Raw genomic sequence first — 14665 nt, forward strand, 5'->3', positions numbered from 1 at the left:
CCAAGGGCTGAGCTCTCAAAAGAGCAGTGAGTAAACTGAGCTCTGTGCAGAGGAAACCACAAGAGCCAAAGCCAGGGTGGGGCTGGATGGGGAGGGAATGGGGGGATGTGTATCTGTTCCTAATTCAGAACATTGTCAAGTTGACCCCAAGCGCCTGGTGGGAATGATGGGAGGTGCATTTAAAATCTTCAGGATGAGGGACAGCAGAAGGCGTGGCGGTCAAGGTAACTGAATCCCACATGGCCAACTGCATCCAGAACCCGGCAGTTTGAAAAACATGTTGGGCACTTGTGTGTACATGCCCAGAATCCCAAAAAGAGAATGGAGAAAAATTATTGCAGCAGGGCCATTCCTCTGGTAGGTGATTTCTCACATTCTTTTTCTCTATTTCTCTATTTGTCTATCTCTGGTGAGCACATGTGCCCCATTGCAAATTGAAAAAAAAAAGCTGGTGAGCCACATTGGGGTAGACCACAAGTCTGAGGCTGACAAGTTGGTCTCCTCTGTGAGACCATCTACAGGCCTGGTCAACACTTGCCCATGCTGCTGCTCAATTTCCTTCTCTCAGACAAATAGGGAGCAAGGGTGTGCTGGGAAGGAGGTGGCATGCTGAGTTCTATGCAGTTGACCTTACAACCTGTGTCTCTGTCCACTGGTCTCTACAGAAGATCATCTAACTGCCACCAGAAAGTAGGAGAGAGGAATCCGTGGGACCAGCGAGGAAACAAAAGGGTCATTCGCATAGTCCTTGGATGTGCAAGGCGCTGCACTTCTGGTCTGTGTATTATCTCATTTCGTCCTCAGCATAACCTCAGAAGGTGGATGTTGTCCCGTGTTCCAGCTGATGATGTTGAGGTGTGGAAAGCTCATATGGCTAGTTAGAGTCAGAATTTGAACCCACATCTAATTCACAGAGAGGAGAAACAATGAGAGAAAAAACACGCCTTCCAAAAGAGACTATGTATGATGGTGGGGGAGAGGCAGTGATTCAGTTGCACGAACATCAGAGAACAGTTTAGTTTCCAAGCAGTTATAGCGATATGTGAAGAAAATGTGGGAAGAGACCATTATGTAACAAAAAGACTGACTGAGGCTGGCCCATACTTCATGGTTAAGGGAGCAGGATTCCGCATGGTTGACTACAGTTCAAATCCCAGCCCTGGCAGCTTGAAAAATACACCAGCACATCTGCATACATGCCCAAACTCCCAACAAGACAGAGAAATGGAGGATGAAGAGATTGCACTATGACCACGCCCCATGGTGATTGGGGGTGCTTTCTCCCTCTCTCTGACTCTGTCTTTCTCTGGCAAATGCATGTGCCCTCTACCAATTAAAAAATAATAATAATAGGGCCAGCAGGTGGCATGTAGATTAAGATGGCTGGATCCCACATGGCTGACTGCATGGTTTGAGTCCTGGACCCAGCAGCTTGAAAAATCATGCCAAACACCTGTTTTCATGTGCCCAAAATCCTGAGAAAAATATGGAGAAGGGATTGCCATCGCCCCTAGGAGGTGATTTCTCACTGTCCCCTTACCTGTTTTTCTCTGTTTCTTGCTGGCAGGCATACACACCCTATAGCAAAACACCACAATAATTAAAAATTTAAAAATAATGAAAATTTACAAATAATAAAATAAAAATCCTGTGGAATAGACAGTTAAAGGTGTGTCTTAGTTAAGGCAGTAAACTTCGCATCTCCCCCCCCCCACCACCACCCACTTAGCTCCTTTTCTCTTATGCACTAACAATGGATGAATAATAATAGCTCTTCAAAGCATACTGGGTGGGGGACCAGCAGTTAGCGTAATGGCTATATCGCTGGACTCCCCTGTAGCTGACCGCAGTTTGAGTCCCGGACCCAGTGGCTTAAACTCACTCAGGGTGTGTGTGCGTGCGTGCCCAAGATCCCAGGAGGAGAATGGAGGAGAAGGGATTGCGGCATGACCATCCCCCCGGGGGGTGATTTCTCGCTTTCTATCTCTCTGTCTCTCTCTGTCTGTCTGGGGATCCCCCGGTCCCCTAGAAAAAAAAAAAAAAAAAAAAAAAAAGTATACTGGGTGGTGCCTTTTCCATTTCCCATCAAAATTCACTTGCTATTGCGCTAATGCTCACAATCTCATTTTCTTTCTCTCTCTCTTTATAAATATGTAAATATGTGTGTGTACCCAAAATGGCTTCAAAATGCTCATGGAAAAATGCATGTTAAGGAAAAACTATGATGGCAAATAATGTGTAGGTAAGGGTGGCTGGATTCCACATGGCTGATGGGTCAAGTCCTAAATCCAGTGGATTTAAAAACACACTAGGCACATGTATGTGTATGCCCAAATCCTAAGCAGAGAATGGAGGAGTAGGGATTGCAATGTGGCCATACACCCTGTGGGGATGCTGCCTTGCTCCCTCCTGTGAGCACATGCACCCTATAGCAAATTAAAAAAAAATAATAATAATAAAAACCTATGGATGGATTTCAAAAAATTTTTGCAACAAAGCAGACTCACACTTAATTTCCATTTTTTAAACTGCCAGAGGGCATGTGTACTCACCAGAAACAGACAGACAGACAGGGAGAAGGAGAAAGCACTCCTCATTGGGGCATGGTCATGCCACAAACCCTTCTCCTCTATTTCCTCATCCTGTTGGGATTTTGAACATGTTCTCACATGTGCATGTTGCGTTTTTCAAGCTGCTGGGGATGGGATTCTAACTGTCCAGTTGGCCATGTGGGATCTGGCTTCTCTTAACCACCAGGCTGGCCCTCCATTTTTCAACAAACTTTCTGAAGTACCTGTATGTGTGCGTACCCACACACATATATATCTAACACACACACACATACACACACACATGCACACGCACGCGCGCTTCTCTCTACTATTGCTTTAGCAGTAGCCATTTGCTAAGTACACGTATCCACATATTTCATTACTAGTTCAAGTGTGGGCTATTGCTACCCTCAGGTACTTTGAGAATGAAATGCAATGTTGTCTATCATCTAGAAAGAACTATAAAATCATACCTCTTATTACCACAGACCTTTGGCTTGCGATACTTCATTGCAGCGTTCAAGAGGGCATTCCATCCCAGTTCCTTCCCATATAATAAATATTAAAAGCTTGCTCTGGTTTAGAGTCAGGTTTGATTACAGCTATTCGGAAGAGTGACAAAAAGCAGCTCATCTTATATTGATTATAAGGCCTATCTTCATCCTTAACACAACTGCTGAAGTTGCTTCCTACTCTTGACAAATAATGCTAAATGAAATGTCATCTCTTCTGATCTCTCCTCAGATTGCCTTTGCGAAAGGCAGATTGGTCACAGATAAATCTGTGACATTTGCTCATGTAGCGTGGTAAGTGAGACTGTTCCCACAGAAGATCTATTCACTTCCAGTGACAACGACAGTATTCAACACAGGATCTGGCTTACTTTATAACCTTTCAGGTCCAATAGGTTGGTGTGGTGATTAAGGCACTGGACTTCCATGTGGCCAACTGTGGTCGGAGTCCTAGACCTGGCAGCTTAAAACTCACACTGGGTGGGGCTTGCAGGTGGCATGGTGGTTAAGGACACTGGACTTGCACATGGCCAACCACAGTTCAAGTCCTGGATCTGGCAGCTTGCTTTCTCACTTTTCCTCTCTCTTTCTCTCTTGCTCTCTCACTCTTTTGCTCTCTCACTCTGTCCCTCTCTGGTCAAATTAAAATAAGTAAATAAATAAATACAGTTAAAATAACTTTTTTTAAAAAAAAGGGTTTTTTTTGGGGGGGGAAACACTCAAACTGGGCACATATGCATGCATGCCTAAAATCTCAGAGGCTTTCTGTCTTTGTCTTTCTCTGTCTGGCAAGTGCATATCCCCTATAGCAAAAAAATCTCTCAAAAAAATTTGTAACCTTCCTAGCAGGTTGGCACACCCAAGGAGCCCTTTATTCCCTCTGCAGTTGTGTCCACTGAGTGCAAAGTGCGCTCTTCAGAAAGACAGAGAGAGACAGAGACAGAAAGCGAGAAATTACCCCCCAGCAGGGATGGTCACACTGCAATCCCTTCTCCTCCATTCTCCTCTCGGGATCTTGGGCACACACGCACATGCGCCCGGTGTGAATTTAAGTCACTGAGTCTGGAACTTGAACCGCGGTGGACTACATGCGAGTCCAGCGACATAGCCATTATGCTAACTGCTGGTCCTGAGCGCTTCATCTTGAACTGAGAGGTCAGAAGCCAATGCCACCTGCCACTCAGGAGAGCTGAAATGGAAAGTACGCTTGGGTATGTGCCCATCTCTGGGCAAACAAATAGCACTGGGATCAAGGAGGCAGGCAGATAACAGTAGGTCAGTAAGAACCAGAAGGGCCAGCCTCAGAGAGCTTGTACGCTAGATAGAGGTGGTGATTGCATAACATCGTGAATGGACTAAAGCCACTGGATTGTTCACCTCAAAATAATTTTAAGACTTGCCTGAGGCATGGTGGATCCCACATGGCCAATTATGTGGTTCACGTTCCAGACACAGCAGCTTTAAAAATGTGCTAGGCATGTGTGAATGTGTGCCCAAAATCCTGAAAGGAGGGGGAATTGGAGAAGAGGGGATTGAAGCATGATCGTGTCCCATGGGATCTTTTCTCAGTCCCCCACTTCGCACCTTCCCATATCTCTCCAGTGAGTACATGCACATTGTGGCAAATTTTTTTAAAAAATTATTTTATGACTTTGCCTATAAAAAGGTTATTTGCCATAGCTACTGAGGTAGATAGCAGGTGGATGTATTTCCCCCTCATCATTTCTTTACTTCTGAACCCATGATAGTGGAGCCAATGCACTTTAAACCGTATTCACTTGGCCATGGAGACTGAGTAACCACTTACCCCAAAGCAGAAAGCCAGGCAGGGTATGACCCAATACAGAACATTTTTTCCCATTTGTAAGTTTATTCCTGTGGGATATAAAGGTTGATTTTTATTAAAAAGAAAGAAAGAAAGAAAGAAAGAAAGAAAGAAAGAAAGAAAGAAAGAAAGAAAGAAAGAAAGAAAGAAAGAAAGAGGTCAGAGACATTCTGGAAATTCTGGGACCTATCTTTGCATCATGCATCCTTAATAAGATGCTCACTATTTTCATGTTCAAAGGTCTGCACTGTCCTTGTGACGTTAACCCCCTCCCCCCGAAGCTCTGCTCTGCTCCCAGCTCCACTAGGCGGGTGCAAATAACTGAGGCCTAACACCCGTACGCTCGCCTGGCAGTGGCACGGGAGACAGTCCTTTCTCGTCCAGTCAGCATGGAGGAGTCCCTCCCTGTAGGGTACCTGGAATCAGTGTCGTTTTCCTTACCTGCAGGTGTCACTTTCTAGTACAAGCCCGGACTTCCGCAGAACTGTCTCGATGTTCCTATTCTCTATTCATTTAGGAGTTAAGGGTCCCCTAACTTTACAAAAATTTGAAATAAATACAGAACATTCTGAATATGTATATATACACATACATATATACACATTTTTATATATACACATACACATTATATATAAAAATATATATATATACATAATTTATATATATACATTTTTTTTCTGATAAAGAAAAGGGTCCATTCATTTAATTAAATCAGTGGTTCTCAGATTCAACTTGCCTCAGAATCATCTGGGGAACTCCTTAAAACACAGATTACTGGAGCCCATTCCCAGAGTTCCTGACTCGGTAAGATGTCAAGGAACCCAACATTCTGTTTCTAGTAAGTTACTGGGTAATGCTGATGTTGGTGGCCAGAGACCACATTAACCACAGCATTAGATTTCAGATGATCTCTGCTCAGAGAACCCTCCCCGATGGCCAGTTCATGAGTTCTGATCATTTTTTTATTTATTTATGATCTTTTTTGTGGGCTCCTACTTATACCACAATTCTCTACTAGGATTTGAGTCCTAGCCTTCATTACAACACATTCAAAATTTATTAGCCCTTGAGATCCCCTTTATCTTTACATGTTAATTTTATTAAAAATGGGGCCAGCAGTGGCATGGTGGTTAAGGGCAGTGGACTCCCACAAGGCCGAATGTGGTTTGAGTACTGGACCTGGTAGCTTGCTTTCTCACTTTCCCTCTTTGTGTGTGTCTCTCTCTCTTACTCTGACCCTCTCTGGTCAAATTAAATAAATAAGTTAAATTAAATAATCCTTTCAAACATTTTATTAAAAGCAATACAATTTTGGGGGCCAGCAGGTGGCATGGTGGTTAAGGCACAGGACCCCCCACATGGCTGACTGTGGTTCAAGTCCAGGATCTCACAGCTTGCTTTCTCACTTTCTCTTTCTCTCTGGTAAGTGCAAATGCCCCCATAGATTTTTTTTTTTTTTAATAATAAAATTAGGGACCAGCAGTTGGCATAATGGCTATGTCGCTAGATTCTCATGTAGTCTGCGCAGTTCAAGTCCTAGACATGGTGTGGGACTGGGTGCGTGTGCATGCGTGCCCAAGATCCCGAGAGGAGAATGGAGGAGAAGGGATTGCGGCATGGCCATCCTCCCCAAGGGGTGATTTCTTGCTTTCTGTCTCTCTGTCTCTGTCTTTCTGGTGAGTACATGTGCCCTATAGCAAAAACCTCTCAAAATAAATTTTAAAAAATTAAATGAAGAATTCTTAGAAAAAAAATATAGTTTTTTAAAGAGGTTTTTGCTATATGGTGTGTGTGCTTGCTGGAGACACACAGAGAAAGAGAGAGATGGGGAGATGGCCACTCTGCAATCTCGTCTCCATTCTCCTCTTGGGATTTTGGGCATGCATGCACACATTCCTGGTCTGAGATCAAGCTGTCAAGTCCAGGACTTGAACTGCAGTTGGCCATGTGGGAGTCCAGCACCTTAACCACCACGCCACCTGCTGGCTCCAATAATAATATAATTTCATGTACTTGGAAACCACTATGGAAAATCTTGAACCTGCTTAGTCCCATAAGTAGGTAGGTTGAGTACTATGCCAAAACAGATCCCAGACCAGACCAGGAGAAAACATTTGCAAAACATATAGCTGATGAAGACTTGTATCCAAATTGTACAAAGAACTATTAAGCTTCAAAAATCAGAAAACAACACCATTAAAAAGTGGGCACAACTATGTTGCTGGACTCCCATGTAGGTGACTGCGGTTCACGTCCCGGACACGGTGGCTTAAAACTCATGCTGGGCGCGTGTGCGTGTATGCCCAAGATCCTGAGAGGAGAATGGAGGAGAAGGGATTGTGGTGTGGCCAGCCCCCCTGGGGGGTGATTTCTCGCTTTCTGTCTCTCTGTTTCTCTCTGTCTTCCTGGCAAGTGCACGCATCCTATAGCAAAAACCTCTCCAAAAAAATAAATAAAAAGTGAGCACAAAATCTGAACAAACTCCTGGCCAAAAAAGATATGGAGATGACAAATAAGTACAGGAAAGTTGTTCAATATAATATGTCATTAGAGAATTGCAAATTAGAATAGCAATGAGATATTCTGTACCTATTAGAATGGCTAAACTCCAAAACACTGACAACACCAAATGTTGACAAGGATGTGAAGAAACAGAAACTCTCACTCATCGTTTGTGGGAATACAAAAACGCTACAGGCACTTTCAAAGATATTTTGGCAGTTTCTTACAAAGCTCAAAACAATCTTATCTCATTAGCCAGAGATCCTTCTCTTTGGTATTTACCCAGAGGAATAGAGAGCTATGTCCACACAAAAATTTCCTTGCAAATGTTTAAAGCAGCTTTATTCATAATTGCCAAAACTTGGAAACAACCAGGATATAGGTGAATGGATAAACAAACTGTGGTATACCTAATTAATGGAGTTTTACTTGATGCTAAAAAGAAATGAAAGAAATGAGCTATCAAGCCATGGAAAGACATGGAAGAAACTTAAATCATGTAACAAAACAAAAGTCAGTCTGAAAGGCTAAATATTATGAAGTTCCCATTATCTGACATTCTAGATAAGGCAGACCATGGAGACGGTAAAAATATCAGTAGTTGCCAAAAGTTCAGAAGGATGGAGAAAGGGATGAAGGGGTGAAACAGGACATTTATAGAACAGCGAAACTATGATAAGATAATGGAGGATATGGGATATTATGCATTTGTCAAAACCCATAGAATTGTACACTAGAGGGAGTGTAAACACTAATGTAGACTATAGACTTTTTGTTAACAAAAATGAACCAATATTGGCTTATTAGTTGGAGCAACTGGACCACACTACTGCAGAATGTAGGTAACAGGAGAAACGAGTGGAGAAAGGTTGTAGGAAGAGGGAGTATATGGAACTCTACTTTCTACACTGTTTTTCTATAAACGTAAACATTTTTATAAACAATAGTCTGTTAAAATAAAAAATATAGGGACCAGCAGAGGGCATAATGGTTACATCACTGGACTCCCACATAGTTGACTGCAATTCGAATCCTGGACCAGGGGCTTAAAAAAAAATCACACTGGGCACATGGGTGTGCATGCCCAAGATCCCGAGGGGAGAATGGAGGAGAAGGGATTGCAGCATGGCCATCCCCCCCTGGGGCTGATGTCTCACTTTCTCTCTCAGTCTGACTAGCACACGCACCCTATACCAAAAAACCTGTCCAAATTTTTTTTTAAATAAAAGAAAAAAATATATAGTGACAAGAGTGTGTTTAGGTCTTTATGAGAGCATAAAAGAGCTGAACCAGGGACCAGCAGTTAGCGTAATGGCTATGTTGCTGGACTCCCACGTAGTCAACCGCGGTTCGCGTCCTGGACCCAGTGGCTTAAAATTCACGCCGGGCGCGTGTGTGTGCGTGCCCAAGATCCTGAGAGGAGAATGGAGGAGAAGGGATTGCGGCATGGCCATCCCCCCTGGGGGGTGATTTCTCGCTTTCTATCTCTCCGTCTCTCTCTCTGGTGAGCCACCCAACCCTATAGCAAAAACCCCCCCAAAAAAAAAAAAAAAAGAGCTGAACCAAATTTGATGCAAGAGAAGTCAGGGAATGCTTCAGAGGGAGGAGGTAAAGGTAAACGCTACACTGAGTCTTTTTTTTTTTTTTCTTTTGAGAGACTTTTCCTATAGGGCTCATGTGCTCACCAGACCCTAGAAAGCCAGAAATCAAGAAATCACCCCCAGGGGGATGGACCAATCACGGTCCAATCCCTTCTCCTTCGTTCTCCTCTCAATATCCTTCATTCTCCTTTCACTGTGGTCGACTATGTGGGAGCCCAGCAACGTAACCATTACGCCACCTGCTGGTTACAGCATTTGTTTTAAGCCACCAGGTCCAGGACTCAAACCCAGGTCCAGGATCAAACTGTGGTGGACTATGTGGGAGTCTGAAGTAACCATTATGCCACCTGCCGGTCCCAGCATGAATTTTAATCCGCCAGGTCCAGAACACAAACTGTGGTCGACTATGTGGGAGTCCAGCAACATAACCATTACACCATCTGCTGGTCTCCATACTGAGTCTTAAAGAAGAGGAGGATAGTTCTCTTAGGGCCTTGCTTCCAAGATGACAAAGAAAAGAAGAAACAATGGCCGTGCCAAAAAGGGCCAAGACTACAGTGCAACCTATTTGCTACACTAACTGCTCCCAATCTTGCCAAAGGATAAGGCTATTGACCGTCATCTGAAACAGTAGAGGCCACAGCTGTCAGGGACATCTCCAAAGCAAGTGTCTTTGTTGCCTGTGTGCTCCTCAAACTGTACATGAAACTCCATTACTGAGTGAGTTGCGCGTTCATAGCAAGGTATCCAGGAACTGACTACATGGCGCTCCAAGGCACCCACCTGGATTTAGACCTACGGGTGATGCCCCTTGTCCTCCACCAAAACCCATGTAAAGAGATGAGTCTTTAAGTCTTTAGGAAGAACTGTCTTCTGGGAAAAAAATAAAATGCAAATTATACATTTAAAAGTGAATACATAACAAATAAGAGGAGATGGGATTAATATTGAAAAGGGTACCACAGGAGCCAGCAAGTATCATGGCGTTTAAGGTGCTAGACTCCCACATGGTCCACCATGGTTTGAGCCCCAGACCTGGTGGCTTGCTTTCTTACTTTCTCTCTGTCTCTCTGTCTCTCCCTGGTCAAATTAAAAAATAATAATAAAATTAAATCATTTTTAATTATCACAGACGGAATAATCCAAGCACAGTAGGCTGAATAATTGTTTCCTAAAGATGGCAAGTCTTAATCCCTGGAAACTGCCATTGATATCAGATAAGGAAACATGTTCGTTGCAGACATGATTACATTAAGGATTTTCAGATGGAGAGGTTATTCTGGATTTCCCAGGTGAACCCTAAATCCAATCGCAGATATCCTTGCAAGAGAGAAGCAGAGGGCTAACAGACGCACACACAGGAGGCGATACCAAAAAGGAGGCGGAGACTGGCAGGATGCAACTGCCAACCAAGGAATGTTACACTTCGATTCAGCCCAGTGAAACTGACATTGAACTTCTGGCTTCTGGAACTATGAAAGATGAATTTCTGTTGTTTATAATCATCAAGTTTCTTGTCACTTGTTAGGACAATCATAGGAAACTAATACAAGAAAAGGCAATAGTACATTTCTGGAATATCTGTCCTACATGCCAGACACTCTTCTAAGTGCTCCACATTTATCAGTTCATTGAACTGGTGACAATTGAAGCCGATACTATTATTGCCTTCGTCTCCATTTTCTATATGGAAGAACTAAGGCTCAGAGAAGTTAGACCATATCTTATTTATTTATTTATTTATGGAGTGTTTCACTTTAATATGTTCTTTTTCCTTTCTTTCTTTTAAATTTTATCTACATTGGGAACCAGCAGTTAGCATAATGGCTATGTCACTGGACTCCCACGTAGTCGACCGCGGTTCGTGTCCCGGACCCGGTGGCTTAAAACTCACGCCGGGCGCGTGTGCATGCGTGCCCAAGATCCCAAGAGGAGAATGGAGGAGAAGGGATTGCGGCGTGACCATCCCCCCTGGGGGGTGATTTCTCGCTTTCTGTCTCTCTGTCTCTCTCTGTCTGGCGAGCGCATGCGCCCTACAGTGAAAATCTCTCAAAAAAAAACAATTTTATCTACATTCATTCATTGTATATCATTGCAGCATCTACAATGAGTTTTCCCATCCAGAATACACTGTATATTGGCTCAATCAAAGATATTACCATACATGTTATCTTCAACAAATAATTTTCCATTTCTTGTTTCTTATATATTTTACTTCTTTCCCCCCCTTGATTCCCTCCCTCTCACCCTCTGCCAGTTTTTAACTTGAATGAGGTCACCGCTGCCTAGTAAATGACAAGTGATTTTCAAGGCCAGGGAGTCTGACTCCGGAATCCCTGGGCTGAACCCCCAGGTGCCACTGCCTTTAGACAGGAAGTAACTGTGGTGCATTTGGAAGCTACACCAGCAGTTTGGTGAGTGTAGCCGTGAGCAACGAGGTCAGGCTGGAGAGGACAGCAGAGCCAATCAGTCTTTATGTCATCAAAAGGTCAAGCTTCAGTGTGCCCAAACAGAATCCCCTAGACAGCTTGTTCACAGCCAGATTGCTCAGCCTTGCCCTCCCGTCAGGTCCCAGGAACTCTGAGGCAGTGCCTGAGGTTTTACATTTTGAACAATTCCCAGGTGATGGTTGAGCTGCTAGTAACCGGACCACATTCGGGAGACACTATTCCAGGTGATGGAAACCTATTCAAGGGTTTCAAGCAGGGCAATAACACTGCTGGAATTGCATTTTAATCAGTTATTTGATATGGTTAATAAGGCATCCAACAATATAAGGACCAAAAGCTCAACACAGCATTTAAAATAGACACAGGTGTAGCTGCTCTGTTTCAAGGAAGAAGTGTTCTGGTGTTCCACTTGTAGACTCGTGTCTGTGAGGCCTTAGGTAATTTACTGACCTCCCTCCAAGCTTCAGCTGTCTCATCTATAAGGTAGAAGTAGATTCATGAGGGTGAAATAAGCTAAATATAGCACTTGCCATAAGGTAAGCAGTCATTACCTGGAAAATATTTTTATGCTTAATATTATACTGGAAGGGGTATGATAAAAGTTACCTCCTCTAGGGTGAGTTCTATGTGACCTCAGAGGCTTGCTTTTTGTTTTGAGTTTTGATTTTTATTACATTCATTTCAACATAACTATGCATATACAAATAGACACATATTGGTTGGTAGAGCATAATTTAGTCAACACGATTTATACCAAAATGTTGTACATGGTTTAAATTTTAAACCAGGCCTGAAATATAGTATTTTTTGTCTGAAACACGTATACAAAAGATCCTCTCTCAAATACTGTCAAAGCAGGCAGCAAGAACCCTCAGAAATTTGTTTTTAGCTTATGTTAGAAAAATAAGGGGCCAGCAGGTTGGCATAGTGATTAAAGTTCTGGACTCCATGCAGTTTGAGTCCCAGACCCCGCAGACTGAAACTCATCCAAGCCTCAAGTACATGCCTGCCCAAAATCCTGAGAGGAGAATGGAGGAAAAGGGATTGCAGTGTGGCCATCTCTCTTGAGGGGTGATTTCTTGCTTTCTGTCTCTCCAGTGAGTGTGTCCTTTCTATAGCAAAAATCTAAATAAATACATAAATAAATAGAAGAAGAAGAAAATGTAATTGAGGCCAGGAAGTGAAGTGGTTAAGGCAGCAGAATCCCACATGGCCCGCTATGCCGTTTTGAGTTCCAGACCCAATGACTTGAACAATATGCTGGGTGTGTGTGTGCATATATGCACCAAATCCCGAGAAGAGAGAGGATTGTGGTGTGCCCTTTGCCTCTGCAGGGTGATTTCTCGCTTTCTTTCTCTCCCTGTTTCTCTCTGGTGTGCATACATTTCTTATAGCAAACTAAAAAGAACAAGAAAATGTGCAGTGTAAAACTTAAAAATTAAAGTAAGAATACATTTTTGCACTATTTAAACACCAGCTTGCACAAATTCAGTGACTATAATGTAGCCTTTGGGTGGAAGAAGGTATGTACACGTACACGTGCAAGACAAGTGTAACAGTTGTGTGGATCTAGTTAATATTGTACATAGCTTTTTTTTTTTTTTTTTTGAGAGTTTTTCGTTTTAGGGCGCGTGTGCTCGCCAGAAAGACAGAGACAGAAAGTGAGAAAGACAGAGACAGAAAGTGAGAAGTCACCCCTCCTCCCCCAGGGGGATGGCCATGCAGCAATACCTTCTTCTCCATTCCCTGTCGGGATATTGGGCATGCAGACACATGCGCCCGGCGTGAGTTTAAGCCACCGGGTCCAGGACTCGAACCACAGTTGACTACCTGGGAGTCCAGCAACGTAGCCATTACGCTAACTGCTGGTCCCAGTATTGTACATAGCTTCTAACGCTCTTATTATTCAACCAATTCCCTTAGTCTGACTTAGCACTATCAGTCTGAGAGACCTTTTGGAAAACTGAATTAGATCATTTTTTTAGTGCCCAAGTCTAAAATAGTATGATCTTAAGTGAGTGAACTAAGTGAATCAGACCAACTTTTTTTTCTACCAGATTTATAGACTCAGACATTGAATAATGAGCCTGGTCTTTCAAGGTGTTGGAAACATTTTCTATGTTAGGCTGTTAACCTTGATCACATTTCCGTGAGACATGAAAAAAGTAGGTCTCGTCCTCCTTAAGTTTTAGATGGAGAACAAGGCACTGAAAGTCTATACCCAAGGTCACTGAAGAAATCTGTTTTGGAACTGCCACTAGATTCTGTGTCTCCTGAGATCTCTTCCAGAGGACTTTCAATTAGATTTTGCTGATGCCCTTAAATAAGAGAATCACATGGATTTTCAATCAGGAGACATCCGATCAACCAAAAGTCTCAGCAAACACTCGTGTTAGAAAATTTGCCAAATTTGCAAATTATCAGCCTTGTTCGTGCTTGTCAGTATACTGAACAAAAAAGTCTCAATATTGTTTTATTCTATAGTCCTTAAAGAGATGCTAAGCACTTTTTCATATAGTTATAAGTCATTTTATTAACTTCTGAGAAGTGCCTATTTCAGTTAGTTCTTCGCCCATTTTCCTACTGTTATGTCATTTTTAAATTAAGGACATTAGTTCTTTGTTTGCTATGATCATTTCTTATGACAAAATCCTATTCTAATGTCAGATGCTGACAATTAGCTCTCTCCTGGTATTTCTGCTTTATCACTTTAAAAACATCTTTGAAATATAATTATGCCATCCTTCATAGTTTACCACTTTTTGGATGTTCACATCTATCAATGGTTTCCTTTATGGAGGCTTTAGGTGTTCTATTTTCATTAGAAGTATTTATATAATACAAGATTATAAAAAATATTTTTCTACAATTTTCTTTGACTTCTTACCTTTTCTTATGTTTAGTTATTTAAGCTGGATTTATTATATAGTGCATGGACTGTGATTGTAACTGTTTTTTCCTGCTTGGGTAGCTACTTGCCACAATATCATTGATTGATTCTAAACTCACTGATTTTTTTTTTTTATTAATTCCCTATACACCATCACAACACACAAATGAATTTTCCATCCAAAATACACTGTGCATTGGCTCAATCAAGCACATCAACATACATGTTCTCAGCAAATAATTTTCCAATTCTTATGTCCTGCATACCTTGCCTTTTGTTTTGCCATCCTTGATTCCCCATCCCCCACCCTCTGCTATGTCCCATCCTCCTCCC

Source organism: Tupaia chinensis, unplaced genomic scaffold, assembly GCF_000334495.1.
Source record: "Tupaia chinensis unplaced genomic scaffold, TupChi_1.0 Scaffold144010_1, whole genome shotgun sequence".
Classification (NCBI taxonomy): Eukaryota; Metazoa; Chordata; class Mammalia; order Scandentia; family Tupaiidae; genus Tupaia; species Tupaia belangeri.